The following is a 14,266-nucleotide window of genomic DNA, read 5'->3' as shown; positions in this document are numbered from 1 at the left end:
TCCACATTAATCTACCTCTGCACTTCCATTCTTAATCACACATTTTTATGACTACTAAAAACAGCTCCCCAGTAATAAAAATAATACATGATATATTTCAGTGACTGGCAAGGTGAATAATTACAGGCTAAAGTCTGGGTTATTCTTCATGAGGAAATAATTGCTATGATTATCTTTAGACCTGATATGCATTTAAATGAAATATTTTAAAAGGAATGTTCTAATTGTCTTGATTTTGTAAAATTTCCAAATCTCATTCTTCTTATGGAAATCAGTTCTTATAATACTTGAGCTCTTAAGATAAATCATTTTAGTGATGCTAATTAACAGACTGTCAAAAGATGATGTTTGTACTTTATATTTTCCATTTATAAAAATGTTACAAAAATGTTACATTTTCCTAAAAACCAAATTACTGTGAAATACTGAAATTATCATAAAAAGCTAAATAAAATACCTATGAATTTTATAATAAAATAGAAAATATTAGCTTTCGTTTTTATAAAGATGGCTCTATTTTTTGTGAATTAATCAAATTTCAGCTGATTATAATAGATACTGTTTAAAAAGAGTTTATTTTGCTTGAAAATACAGTACGTGACAATTTCCATGCAACAAAAGCAATTTGTTTAGTGCCACCTTCATGCACTTACTTTTATAAATAAGTAATGGGAAATGAATCCATACAAGTTACAAAAAGACTTTTGATAGTCAGCACTAACATGTAAATGGACTTTTACAATTGGTACCTTGGGCTGTAGCAAACTGAAATAAATCCTTAGTGACTTGGCAAACATTTTCATTTCAACATTGAATTCAGTGAAGTTTTCTCTTCTGATAAGCTTTGAGTTTGAGCTTAGCTGTTGATTTATTTCTATTCCATAGTGAGTATTGAGAGCCATTTTCAGAAATCAGCTCTGAATCCTCCAAGGAGAAACATTCTAAACAAACACAAGAAACCTTTTAAGGGAATCTTATGGGCTCTTAATAACTAGTCATGTACAAGTAGATACTATTCAGCCCAAATTCACTTTTATTATTTTTCTTTGAATCTCTAATGCGTTTCTCATTGTGATTTATAGTTTCAAAATATGCCTGACGAAGCAACAACATATATTACACAGGATGATTCTTTTTGAAATTCAATAATTGTCCTCTCTCCATAGCAAAGACTGTGGCATTTAGACATGATTTCTCTAATATGAAGAATTCCTAGTAAAACCCCAAAGATATACAGCTGTATCTAAAGAACATATAAATTTAAAGTAGTCCACATTCTAGAAAACACACAATAGGCATTACAATCGATTCACCTTTACTAATACTTAAAAGGTATAGGAAAACTGTTAATAAGAAATGTAAAGCACCAGAGTTATCTTTAATAATTTATTCCTTTTTGAAGCTAAAATGGGTCTTACATTAGAAAGCTCTTCCATTAAAAGAAGTTTACACCAATGTGTTTATTTTATAAGGTATTTGTGTTTCTGTTAAATGAGAACATTGCTATGTCTGTCCAAAGAGCATCATATAAACGATTCACATCAAGTAGGTAAATTTTCATTGTCAGAACAACTAAAATAAAATAATAAGATGTAGAGTGATGTATAAAAAATATTACTTTGTAAAGTTATTGGACCATATAATTAATATATACTGAGCAGTTTTAGAATACAAAAGTATGTTATTAAGTAAATACGCATTACAATTTTGAACTTTAAGTAGGATGATACAGGAGGACTTCTTAAGCATATGCAGGACTGTACTACTACTAAGTGATTTGGTAACATTTGTTAGAAATTTTGGTGGAGTATGTAAACCTCATGCCCAAAGAATCTGCATGTATAAATTGGAATATATAGGACAATCTAAGGTTAAGTGAAAATACGCAGGGTGAGCAGCACTACAAAAACAGATTGTTCAGGCATTTGGAATTTTTTGGAATCTATTTTTTGATTATGGCAGTGGGAATAATCTGCCAAAATGCAGATGCTGCACATTCCAATGTCTTCAGTGACCAGGACAGTAACATGAATATGTGAAGCCAAGAAAAAACCTTCTAAAAATAGAGAACTGTGGGCAGTGTGATAGAGAGAACCTATCCCCACTAAGAACACTTGAACACATTCTTTTTAATATCCTGCCATTCAATCAAGACATCTGCAGGCTACAGATGGACTACGGTCCTTGTGTTTCTTTTTCCCTTCCACGATGACTTCTTTAAGCATGCAGAAAGTGACTGTGTTTGTTCCCCTTTGGCTACCTCCTAAGGGCTTGGAACAATGTCATATTTATTTTTAAAGAGATCATAAAATCAATTTTTAAGGCATAGTTTACACATAATAAAATATAGTAATTTTCAAGTGTTTAGAAGTTCAATGGGTTTGACAGGTGAACACAAGTAACCATCACATTAAAAAAAGGTACATAACATTTCCATTATCCCTGAAAAATAAACTCACCCATGCTACATTCATAAATCACTACTTCCAGCACCTGGCCTTAGTCAAAACTGATCCATTTCTGTCACTGTAGATTAGTCTTGGCTTTATATTATTTCAGATAAATGAAATCATGCAGTTGGTACACTTCGGTGTTTGACTTCTTTTGTTCAATATCCTAATTTTGAGATATTGTTGAGTGTATTAGTAGTTTGTTGTATTTTATTGCTGAGTATTATTCCATTAAATAAGCATGATAGTTTTTTCATCTCTTCTATTGATGGCCCCTTAGCCTATTTCCATTTTTGGCCTATTGTGGGGGGGGAAAAAAGTTGCCATGGTCATTTATGTACAAAACTTTTTGTAGATGTTTAATTTTTTGGTTGAATATCTCTGAATGTAGTTGTCATGTCATATGTTAAGCCTATGAACAACTTTATAAGAAACTGCCAAACTACTTTCAAATGTAGTTACATAATTTAGCAGAGCATTAGAGTTCTTACATCCCTTTTGTGAAGTGTCTTCTAATTTTGAGCCCATTTTTATTGGTTGTTCTATTCTTATTTTAACACCTTTATATATCTTAGAAAGATGTTCCTGTTTTATAGTTTTTAATGTGCATTGCCTATATTTTCTGAAGTTCATTCCCTAGGGGCTTCATGTTTTTTAATGCTATTTAAGTGACTTTTTAAAAAATTATAACTGTTGCTATTACATTGAAATAAGATTGATTTTCATATTTCCACCTGGTAATCCACACATTTTACAAATGTATTTATTATTTCTTGTAGTATTTTTGTAGATTCCTTAGCATTTTTATTAGCATAATAACCTCTGTGAGTAGACAGTTTTATTTATTCCTCAACATTTTTTTGTGATTTTTTATTTTTCTTTATTGCAACATATATAACTTCCAGTAAAAAGTTAAGTGGAAATAGTGAGATCAGACATTATTGCCTTTATCCCTGAGGGAAAGTGCCACTCTTTTGTCATTACACATGATATTAGTTATATATATATATTTCACAATGCCCTTTTGTCTTTTCTGCATCTACTGAGACATGTTATTTTTCTTTTCTTCTTATTCTTAATGTTGTGAGCTAGTTCTATATATTCAATAAACCTTAAAATCCTAGGATAAATTCCTTTTGGTCACAACATATTATTTTTATAAATATGTTATATATGATACGCTAATATTTTAAATCACTTTTATTGTGGTATAATTTACATACATGTTTACTAATATTTTGTTAAGGGTTCTTTCTGTGTGTATCTGTGTTCATGGGGAATAGCAGTCTTTAGTTTTCTAGTAATGTATTTTTCATATTTTCATAAGAGTTTCTTCCTCTTTGAGTTTGAGAGTGTTGCCTTCCTTTCTCTTTTTTCTGAAAAAGTTTGTGTTAACATGGACGTTATTTCTTCCTTCAAGGTGCCATGGAATTCACTTCAAAAGCCACTTGAATCTGGAATGTTCAGGTGAGAGGCTTTTACTTAAAATCCAATTTATTTGATATTGATATTTAAATTTTTTTAATGTTTATTTATTTTTGAGAGAGAAACAGCATGTAAGTCGGGGAGGGGCAGGGAGAGAGGGAGACACAGAAACTGAAGCAGGCTCCAGGCTCTAAGGTGTCAGCACAGAGAGTCTGACAGGGGGCTTGAATTCACAAACTGTGAGATCATGACCTGAACCGAAGTTGGTCATTCAAGTGACTGAGCCACCCTGGTGTTTCTAATATTGCTATTTATATAGGACTATTCAGATTTTCTGTTTCTTCCCATGAATGTTTTACAGTTTGACTTTAAGTAATATGTCAGTTTCATCCATGTTGTTGTCTACTTTGGCTTAAAATAATTTTATATTTTTAATATAAAGTATTTTATTATTTTTTAAAATTTTTATTTAAATTCCAGTTAGTTAACATACAGTGTAATATTAGTTTCAGGTGTACAATATAGTGATTCAGTGCTTCCATACAGCACTCATCACAAGTTCTCTCCTTAATCCCATTACCTATTTAATATTGCCCATCTTTAAGCGCAGAAGTGATACTCCATCATTCATTCTGTAATATCAGTGACTTTTGCTTTCTCTTTTTTTTTTTTTCATTATAAGTCTAGTGGTTTATCAGTTTCATTAAATTTTTAAATATCGGTCTTTGTTTTTATTGATTTTTTTTCCATTAACCTTTTTGTTCATTTCCACCGTTATCTTTATTTTATTTAATTTGATAATTTCCTAGGTTTTTATTTAACATATTAGTGCTCAGATCAAATTCTCTATAATTTCAAACATTTTACATTTTCACTCTAGTTTATGTCCACTCCCCCTATGACAGTTTGTTTTGGTGAAAGTTAGATATGTTCTCCCCCCCACCCCCCGCCTCCGCTGCTTTATTGATATTTAATTGCCATATAACATTATGCAAGCTTAAAAATGTGTTCATGAAAATAATGTTTTTGAATATTGCTGGGATACTTCTCTATAGAAATCAGTTTATAGAAACTGTGGTGGGAATTTTTATAAGTAAGATTACTTATCAATTATAAATTTCTCCGTGACCACAAAGTCAACAGAAAAGGCAATTTTGAAACTCTGTCATAGGTGGTAATTCCATTCCCTTTTAATGAGCTCTCATAAAGTTTGGTTGTTGAGTGTGCTTTCTGAGTGGGAGAAAACCAGTTTATAATTTTTATCTTTTTTTTTTAAATTGAGATATAACTAATAACACTATATTAGTTTCAGATGTACAGCACACTGAGTATCTTTTAATCTTGTCACTGCACTCCTGAGTTCAGATCTTAGATTTCTATTGTTTAGGTCCTTCAGACAAATGTATCAGAGTTCTCATTTCAGTAGTGATTATGGTAACAAACGACTTCTTGGTAACATGAGTACCTGAATTACAGTGTATGCAATGACTGTAGGCTGGTAAAAATGCTAAGGCAATAGTATTGTAAATGTCTTCCAGCAAAAAACTACCAGAAACACACTTAAAATTGACCAATTTAAGCTTATTGTTCTTTGCAATGAGAGGGAACCATGTGGTGTTGTAGTAAGAGGTTGTTGAATGAATCTATTATAGTATTTGCAAACTCGTATGGTGATTTTGGAGAAGGCTCTGTTCTGAGTTGGATACTGTCAGAAAGCAAGTGAAAACTTAAGATTCATTATGTTAATAAACTAGATCTATTGGTCAGGAAGAATTAATCAAAGCTAAAGCACCGCAAGGTAAAGAAGCAACTGCCACTTATTTTAACTAGAATAGGAAAAAAATTTCCTCATTTTTGTTGTTTGGATGACATGTTTTTGTGTTCAGAATGATTCCATGGTGGTCTTGTTTTTGTCCTGATCTGCAGTCAGAAAGTGGCCATGCTTGAAACACAAAATTATGTAGATTCAACAGGAAAAGAGCAAGTCTTAGATATGAGTACCAGGTCAGGTCCCAGAGGTAGAAGCTACTTTCATTTTCCTTAGTATTTGAGCTGGATAAGAAAGAGGAACATTTAAAAACAACATTTAAAAAAAACGAACATTTAAAAACAACAAATATAGGGCACCTGAGTGGCTTAGTAGGTTGAGCGTCTGACTCTTGATTTCCACTCAGGTCATGATCTCATGGTTCGTGGGATCAAGCCCCACACTGGGCTCTGCACTGACAGTTTGGAGCCTGCTTGGGATTCTCTCTCTCCTTCTCTCTCTGCCCCTCCCCCACTTGCACTCCTGCACGTGCTCTCTCCCTATCTTAAATATACAAACAAGTAATAAATTCAAAAATAAAATAAAGGGGCGCCTGGGTGGCTCAGTCAGTTAAGCGTCCGACTTCAGCTCAGGTCACAATCTCCTGGTCCGTGAGTTCCAGCCCTGCGTCGGGCTCTGGGCTGATGGCTCAGAGCCTGGAGCCTCCTTCCGATTCTGTGTCTCCCTCTCTCTCTCTGCCCCTCCCTCATTCATGCTCTGTCTCTCTCTGTCTCAAAAATAAATAAAACGTTAAAAAAAATTAAAAAAAATAAATAAAAATAAAAACAACAAAACAAAGAGGGGCCTTGTGCCAACTGGTTATGTAATGTGCTATGAGCCCAGCAGCCTGAGTATGCACTTCAGGCTCATCTCCCCATCCACACATATAATATATTTTTTTAAAGAAAAGAAATCGAAGATAGACTGTTTGAAACAGAAAAATGTAATAAACTGTTTAATGTAACATCTAAGTTGTCCTTATTGTCCTGCAGAAGGGTTCTTAGGAGGTAAATGGCAGTTTTATACAAAAATCTTACACTGTCTTTCAAGTTTGAGCAATTTCCCCATTGCTTTTAGTATTCATCATTGCTGAATAAAGAGCCAATGGTAATCTGATTTTTGTTTTACTATACTACTCTATATTATTCTCATGTAGCTATTTTTATAACTGTCTCATTTCCTTTATGTATAAAGTGATACACTGATAAATATATTAAGTGGCCTTCCATTTCTCTATAAACTTGCTGGAAGGTGATGGGTGTGACATTCTAATTTTCATCATTCTTACTTGTCAAGGAATAACTCAGTGGCTCATTTCAATCTGGAAGCATGTCCTCCATTTTTGTGAAATTTTTTGACATCATTCAAAAGAATTGTTTCTCCCTTTCATAGTTTTTGATTTCCCTACCTGTAATTTCTATTAGTCCAGATGTTAAGTCCTTAAAATTGATTTAGTAGATTTTCTCAACTACTTTCCAAACTTTTTGCATGTTTTTAGATTTTAGCAAGCATTTATATTTTCTAGTATTTCTTTTTCTTTCCACTTCATGGATGAATTGTCTTCTCTTGCCCTGAGGTAACTATTTAAAGGTAATTTTGTGAGGTGGTATGCTTTGTGTAAAGGTTTATTTGTGTTTCCTTATTTATATTTGCTTCTTTACTAATACATATTTTTATTTTTTTATTTGTTTTTCTGTTTCATGTGGTTGTGTTTGTCAAATATGTAATGATTCCTGATTATCCATTTATGTTTAATAATTACAAAAAAAAAAAAAAACCTAAAAAGCAGAAAGCACAATTTGTGTATGTTACTAGCATAGGAACTGAAGATTAAAGTGTTGATTCAATCTCTAGCATAGAACACTTTTTTTTTCTTTCCCCTACCTACCTACCACCTCCCTCTCCTCCCCTGACATTTTTTTTTTTTGCTCAGTAATTACCAGGGGTTCAGGGGTCCTGTCCAAGAGGACTTACAAGGTAAGGAATGTTGAGTCTTTTACATAAATATTTAAATATATTATGCTAGTCATTGCTAAGGAGTATTCCATTGTGTATAAAAACCACAATTTCTTTATCCATTCATCAGTTGAACATTTAGGGTCTTTCTATAATTTGGCTATTGTTGAAAGTGCTGCTATAAACATTGGGGTACAAGTGCACCTAAATATGGCCTTTTGTAGCAACGTGGATGGAACTGGAGAGTGTTATGCTAAGTGAAATAAGTCATACAGAGAAAAGACAGATACCATATGGTTTCACTCTTATGTGGATCCTGAGAAACTTAACAGAAGACCATGGGGAAAAGGAAGGAAAAAAAAAAAGTTAAAGAGGGAGGGAGCCAAACCATAAGAGACTCTTAAAAACTGAGAATAAACTGAGGGTTGATGGGGGGTGGGAGGGAGGGGAAAGTGGGTGATGGGCATTGAGGAGGGCACCTGTTGGGACGACACTGGGTGTTGTATGGAAACCAATTTGACAGTAAATTTAATAAAAAAATATAAATAAATAAATAAATAAATAAATAAATAAATAAATAAAATAACTTTAAACCCTATTATCATGTCCAGCCACTATACAAACTAGTATTTATAATCCCTACATTTCTCAGGGATCTTTTTTGGGATATCTATCTTGAATGGACAAGTTTACTTATTTCTGCTTTTGAAAATCCATGTATTTTCATTTTTAGAAAGTTGAAAGAGCTTTTAGTATATGTGCTGCCGAAGCGAGCACAAGAAATAGCTTTTTATAGCTTCCAGTCTCATTCTCTCACTCTTGCACCATGATTGATCAAAGATTACTAATTCTATAACATTTATTATCTATATCTGTCAATACATGTTAAAACGCATTCAGACCAAGAGATTTTAAGTAAAATTAAATTTAAGTTATTTAGATACTGTTTTTTATGATTCCTCTACCTATCACTGGTTTCTATTAGGCATTGTTGTTGTTGCTGCTATTATTATCATTATTTAGTTCATACTTTTTATTTTTTTTAATGTTTATTTATTTTGAGAGAGAGAAGGAGAGAGAGAGTGGGGGGGGGGGAAGGGCAGAGAGAGACAGAGAGAGGGTCCCAAGCAAGCTGTCAGCACAGAGCCTGACACCGTCCAATCCTACGAAACTGTGTATCATGACCTGAACCAAAATCAAGAGCTGGATGCTTAAACTACTGAGCCAGCCAGGCATCCCTAGTTCATACTTTTTAAGTTGAAAAAGAGAAAGCTTGTTTTGCCATCCATCAGATTTACACTACGACTTTCTCTTTCATTTATGTTTCTTTTTCTTCCTTCACAATAGTAGTATGTTTTCCAGCTTTATTAATTTGAATCTTGAGTCTTCACATCATTTCTTCAGCTCCTTAGTACCCACTTTATCAGTCTTTTGTCATGTTTCTTTTTGTCTCTTGTAAAAAACTGTTGAAAGTCTGAAATGATTGAAAAGTTCTCTATACAATCAGTTTATCTAGGTATCCCTTCTTTTTCTCATAGCAGTCATTTGAGATAATATATCCAGAATTACATATTGGAGACATTTCCACCTTTCTTGATTCATATGTTAGTATTTAATTGAAAAGTACTATAATTTACAGATTTCTCTCCATCTTGATTAATAAAGAGTATCATAGTGTAATGAAAATGTTATAGATTTGTTTGTATGTTTCAGAGGGAACTTAATATAAATCTCAACTTTGCCACTTCCTACAAGTTCACTTCTTTGAGCTTAAATTTTCTCTCTTATAAAAATAAAGGTGACAACTCTGGGATTCTTAGAGAAATTCCCAGAGAAAATATCTATGAATACTAATATCACTTGCAGCTTCCAGATTATAGCAACCAATAAAAACCAGTTAGCATTTCACCTCTATAAACTTAAGGAGATACTTTTATCAGAGTAATATAGATAAAAAGTAAATATGTGGATGGAGATTTACATTAATGACTACAGAAAGTGTGACCTATTTGGAGTGAAAAAATTTTAAGTGAACTATTGATGAATTACCAAGGAAGTAACTATTTGGTCTGGTTATAAATCTTTTACTTAATTGGTAACTGTTATAGTACTGTAAGTTACTCTAATGAGAAATCTCAGTGGGAAGACTTTAATGACATAATTATTCTCTCCAGTAAAATAACAATTAGTTTGTCTGGTATTGTACTAATTGTTATTAACATAGGGTATAGACAATGCTTAAAAGCTAGGTGTTGAGTCATTTCAGAAAAAAAAGTTTTATGTTATAAAACTGCTTTACACAGAACTGGTGACCTTATAATGCTTAAAAGAACATTTAATCTAAAAATTTCCAAACTTTTAAAATTAATAATATTAATTTTTATACACTTTTAGATTCAAAGAAAAATTGAAAAAATAATACAGAGAGTTTGCATGTACTCTCTGTACTTTCCTACACTGATTCTCTTGTTACTCACATCTTGCGTTAGTGTGGTATGTTTGTTATAATTAATGAACCAATTTTGATATATTATAATGTACTAAGACCATAGTTTACATTAGGTTTACTCTTTGTATTGCATGGTTCTAAAGTTTTTGACAAATTCATGGTGTAACATTTCAGTCATTTCAACTTCATACAAACTAGTTTCATCACCCTAAAATTCTCCTGTACTTGATATATTCATCCCCCTTTCCCTCCCTGGGAATGGGACATGATAATGAAGATGATGATGTCAACCATCATTCTTTTTACTGTCTCTGTAGTTTTGCAGAATGCCGTATAGCTGTAATAATAATACTTTTTCAGACTGTGTTCTTTCACCTGAAAAAATATATATTTTAAGATTCTTTATGTCTTATTGTGGCTTGGTGGATCACCTTTTTATTGTGGAATGATATTCTATCGTATAGGTGTACCATAGTTTGTTTACTCGTCCACCTATTGCAGACCATCTTAGTTGCTTCCAATTTTTCACAACAATGAATAAACATTCGTGTGCGGGCTTTTTGAGCATTATTTTCCAACTCCTTTGGGTGGATACATAGGTGAGAGACTGTGGGATTGAAGAATACAAAATAGTTTTATAGGAAAGTGCCAGATTATATTCCAAAGTGACTATGTCATTTGCTTTTCCACTAGCAATGAATTTGTTGTTCAACATTTCACCAACATTTGGTATTGTCAGTTTTTTTTTTAATTTTTAATTTTTGGCATTTCAGTGAATGTGTGTTGATATCTCATGGTTGTTTTAATTTGTGTTTATCTAATGATACATGATATTGACTGTCTTTTCATATAATTATTGGACATCTGCATATCTTCTTTGATGAGACATCTATTAGAATCTTTTGCCCATATTTTCATTGCATTCTTTGTTTTCTTACTGTTTAAAGAGTTTGTCATGTATTTTGGATGTAAGTCTTTCATTAGATATGTGTTTTGCAAATATTTCTTTTCCCAATTGTTGGATTTTTATTGTCTTAGAAGTATCTTTTGCAGAGCACATATCCTTATTTTTAATAAAGTCTAACTTAACAAGTTTTCTTTTTATAAATCCTCCTTTGGTGTTGTATCTTAAAACTATTAATCAAACACAAAGTCACCTACATTGATTCTCATGTTATCTTCTAGATGTTTAGAAGCTTCGCATTTTACATGTAGGTCTATGATCCATTTTAAGTTAATTTGGGGGAAAGGTGTAAGGTCTGTGTTTAGGTTAATGTATTGTGGGATTTGCACATGGAATTTTTTCATTATCATGTCTTTTAAGCCCATTTTTTCCTCATTGAGTTATCTGTTTTCTTTTGTAAGAGATCAACCTATTGTATTTGTGTGGGTTTATTTCTGGGCTTTCTATTCCATGTCATTTGACCTATATATTTTAACTATATATATTTTATTTTATTCAAAGTTTTACTGAGATATAAATGACCTATAACATATATAAATTTAAGGAATACAGCATAATGATTTCAATTACATATGTTGTGAGGCTTTCATGTTTATACTTAATATCATGCTATATTGATTACTGTACTTTTACATTAAGTCTTGTAATTAATATGGTCAGTTCCCTAAATTTGTTTTTCTTTCATGTTGTGTGGCAATTTTGGATCTTTCACCTTTGGATATAAATTTTAGAATCAATTTGTTGATATCCATGTAACAATTTGTTGGAAGTTTGAGTAATATTGCATTGGATCGATATAGATCAAGTTGGGAAGAATTGACATTTTAAAAATCATGGATCTTCCTTTTTATACCTATGTAATATATCTCCATTTATTTAGACCTTCTTACATTTCTTTCATCATAGTTTTGTAGTTTTCTGTATGTAGATCCTGTAGATATTTTGTTATATTTATACCTAAGTATTTAATTTTCTTGATACTTATGTAGATTTTATCGTGTTTTTTAGTTTTGAATTCCCATTGTTAATATTTGGTGTATAGAAAAATGATTTTCATAGACTCACTTTGTATCATGCAAACTTATGATAATTGCTTGTAAGTTCAAGGAAGGTTTTTTTTTGTTAATTCTACAGGATTTTCTTCATACATAATCATTTTACCTATGAACAAAAACAGATTTCTTTCTTTATAACCTCTATGCCTTTCATTTCCTCTTTTTTGTTTTCTCATGCCTTTCCTAGACTTCTAGTATAATATGGAATAGGAGAACTGACAGGAGATATGCTTGCTTCATTCCCTATAGTAGGGGAAAGCATTGAGTTTCTCATTATCAAGTATAATGTTGGCTGTGTAGGCCTTTTGTAGATTTTTTTTTTCATCAGTTGAGGAAGTTTCCCTGTATGTCTAATTTCCTGAGAGTTTTTAACATGAAAGCATTGTCAAATGCTTTTCTGTTATCTATTGATGTGATCATATGTTTTTCCTTCTTTAGCCTTTTAATGTGATGGGTTATATATATCAATTCATAATCAAACATTGAACTAGTTTTGCATACCTGGAATAAATCCCCTGGGCTGTAGTATAAAATTCTTCTTGGGGTGCCTGGGTGGCTCAGTCGGTTAAGTGTCCGACTTCAGCTCGGGTCATGATCTCACCGTTTGTAAGTTCGAGCCCCGTGTCAGGCTCTGTGCTTGGAGCCTAGAGCCTGCTTCAGATTCTGTGTCCTCTCTCTCTCTGCCCCTCCCCCAACTCATGCTCTTGCTCTCTCTCTGTCTCAAAATAAATAAACATTTAAAAAAAATTAAAAAAAAAATTCTTATGTATTGTTAGATTCAATTTGTCAATATTTTGTTGAGAAATTTTTGTTCTGTATTAATGAGATAATGATTAATAGCTTTCTTTTCTTCTAAGGTCTCTATCTCATTTTGATAGTAGGATAATGTAAGGAAGCCTTCACTTTTGTTTTATAAAAAAGATTGTAAAGAGTTGGTATAGTTTTCTCCTAAAATGTTTGGTAGAATTCATTAATGAAACTATAGAGCTTGGTGTTTTTTTTCATTGGAAGGTTATTAAATTATTGATTTTAATTCTTTAAAAGAGATAGGCCTATGCAGATTATCTATTTCTCCTGTGTGAATCAATTCCTTTCAAGGAATTGGTCCCTTTCAACTAAATTAGCAAATGTTTGGGCACAAAATTGTTAATATTATTTGTTTGTTATTATTTTAGTATCAATGGATGTAACAGTGATGAGCCGTCTTTGATTTATGGTGGTGGTACTTTGTCTTCTCTCATTTTATCATAGCCTGGATAAAGCCTTGTCATTTTATTTATCTTCTCAAAGAATCATCTTTTCTTTTTTTTTTTCTCTATTGTTTTCCTGACTTCAGTTTAATTGATTTCTGCTCCAATTTTTATTACTTCATAAGAATTTGCTTGCATAGTATTATATTGCTCTTCTTTTTCTAGTTTCCTATGGCAGAATCTGAAATTATTAATTTTATTTTTTAAGTTTTCAATTTTAATTCCAGTATAATTAACATATGGTTTTATATTAGTTTCAGGTGTACAATATAGTGATTCCACAATTCTGTACACCATTCAGTGCTCATCATGATAAGTGTACTCTTGTTCTCCATCGCCTATTTAGTCCATCTGTCCACCCACCTCCCCTCTGGTAAACATTAGGTTGTTCTGTATACTTAAGAGTCTGTTTCTTGGTTTCTTTCTCTCTCCTTCTCTCCTCTCTGTCTTTGTCTCTTTTTATTCCCTTTGTTTCCTTTGTTTCTTAAATTCCACATAAGTGAAATAATATGGTATTTGTCTTTCTCTGACTGGCTTATTTCACTTAGCATTATAGTCTCTAGCTCCTCCATGTTGTTGAAAATGGCAAGATTTCATTCTTTTATGGCTAAGTAATATTCCACAGTGTGTGTGTGTGTGTGTGTGTGTGTGTGTATACCACATCTTATTTATAATATAGATGAAATTCTTTTTTTAATTGTTCATAATATTCATAATATTTTTGAGAGAGAGAAAGCGAGAGAGAGAGAGAGACAGAGAGAGAGAGACAGAGAGAGACAGTATGAGTGGGGGAGGGAAAGAGAGCTAGGGAAACACAGAATCTGAAGCAGGCTTGAGGCTCTGAGATGTCCACACAGAGCCTGATGTGGGACTCAAACTGACAAACTGTGATATCATGACCTCAGCAAAA

At 32.3% G+C, this 14,266-nt stretch overlaps 1 long non-coding RNA gene across 1 annotated transcript in view; it reads left to right on the top strand.

Moving 5' to 3' along the window:
- Nucleotides 1-14,266, top strand: part of LOC123583634 — a 216,541-nt gene that overhangs the window by 114,199 nt on the left and 88,076 nt on the right. Inside the window, exon 2 of the long non-coding RNA XR_006704981.1 lies at nt 3,871-3,917. This is a non-coding gene — a long non-coding RNA (uncharacterized LOC123583634). The remainder of the gene's footprint in view (nt 1-3,870; nt 3,918-14,266) is intronic.

This window comes from Leopardus geoffroyi, chromosome B3 (genome assembly GCF_018350155.1).
Source record: "Leopardus geoffroyi isolate Oge1 chromosome B3, O.geoffroyi_Oge1_pat1.0, whole genome shotgun sequence".
Classification (NCBI taxonomy): Eukaryota; Metazoa; Chordata; class Mammalia; order Carnivora; family Felidae; genus Leopardus; species Leopardus geoffroyi.
This window is presented reverse-complemented; position numbering and strand designations above follow the sequence as displayed.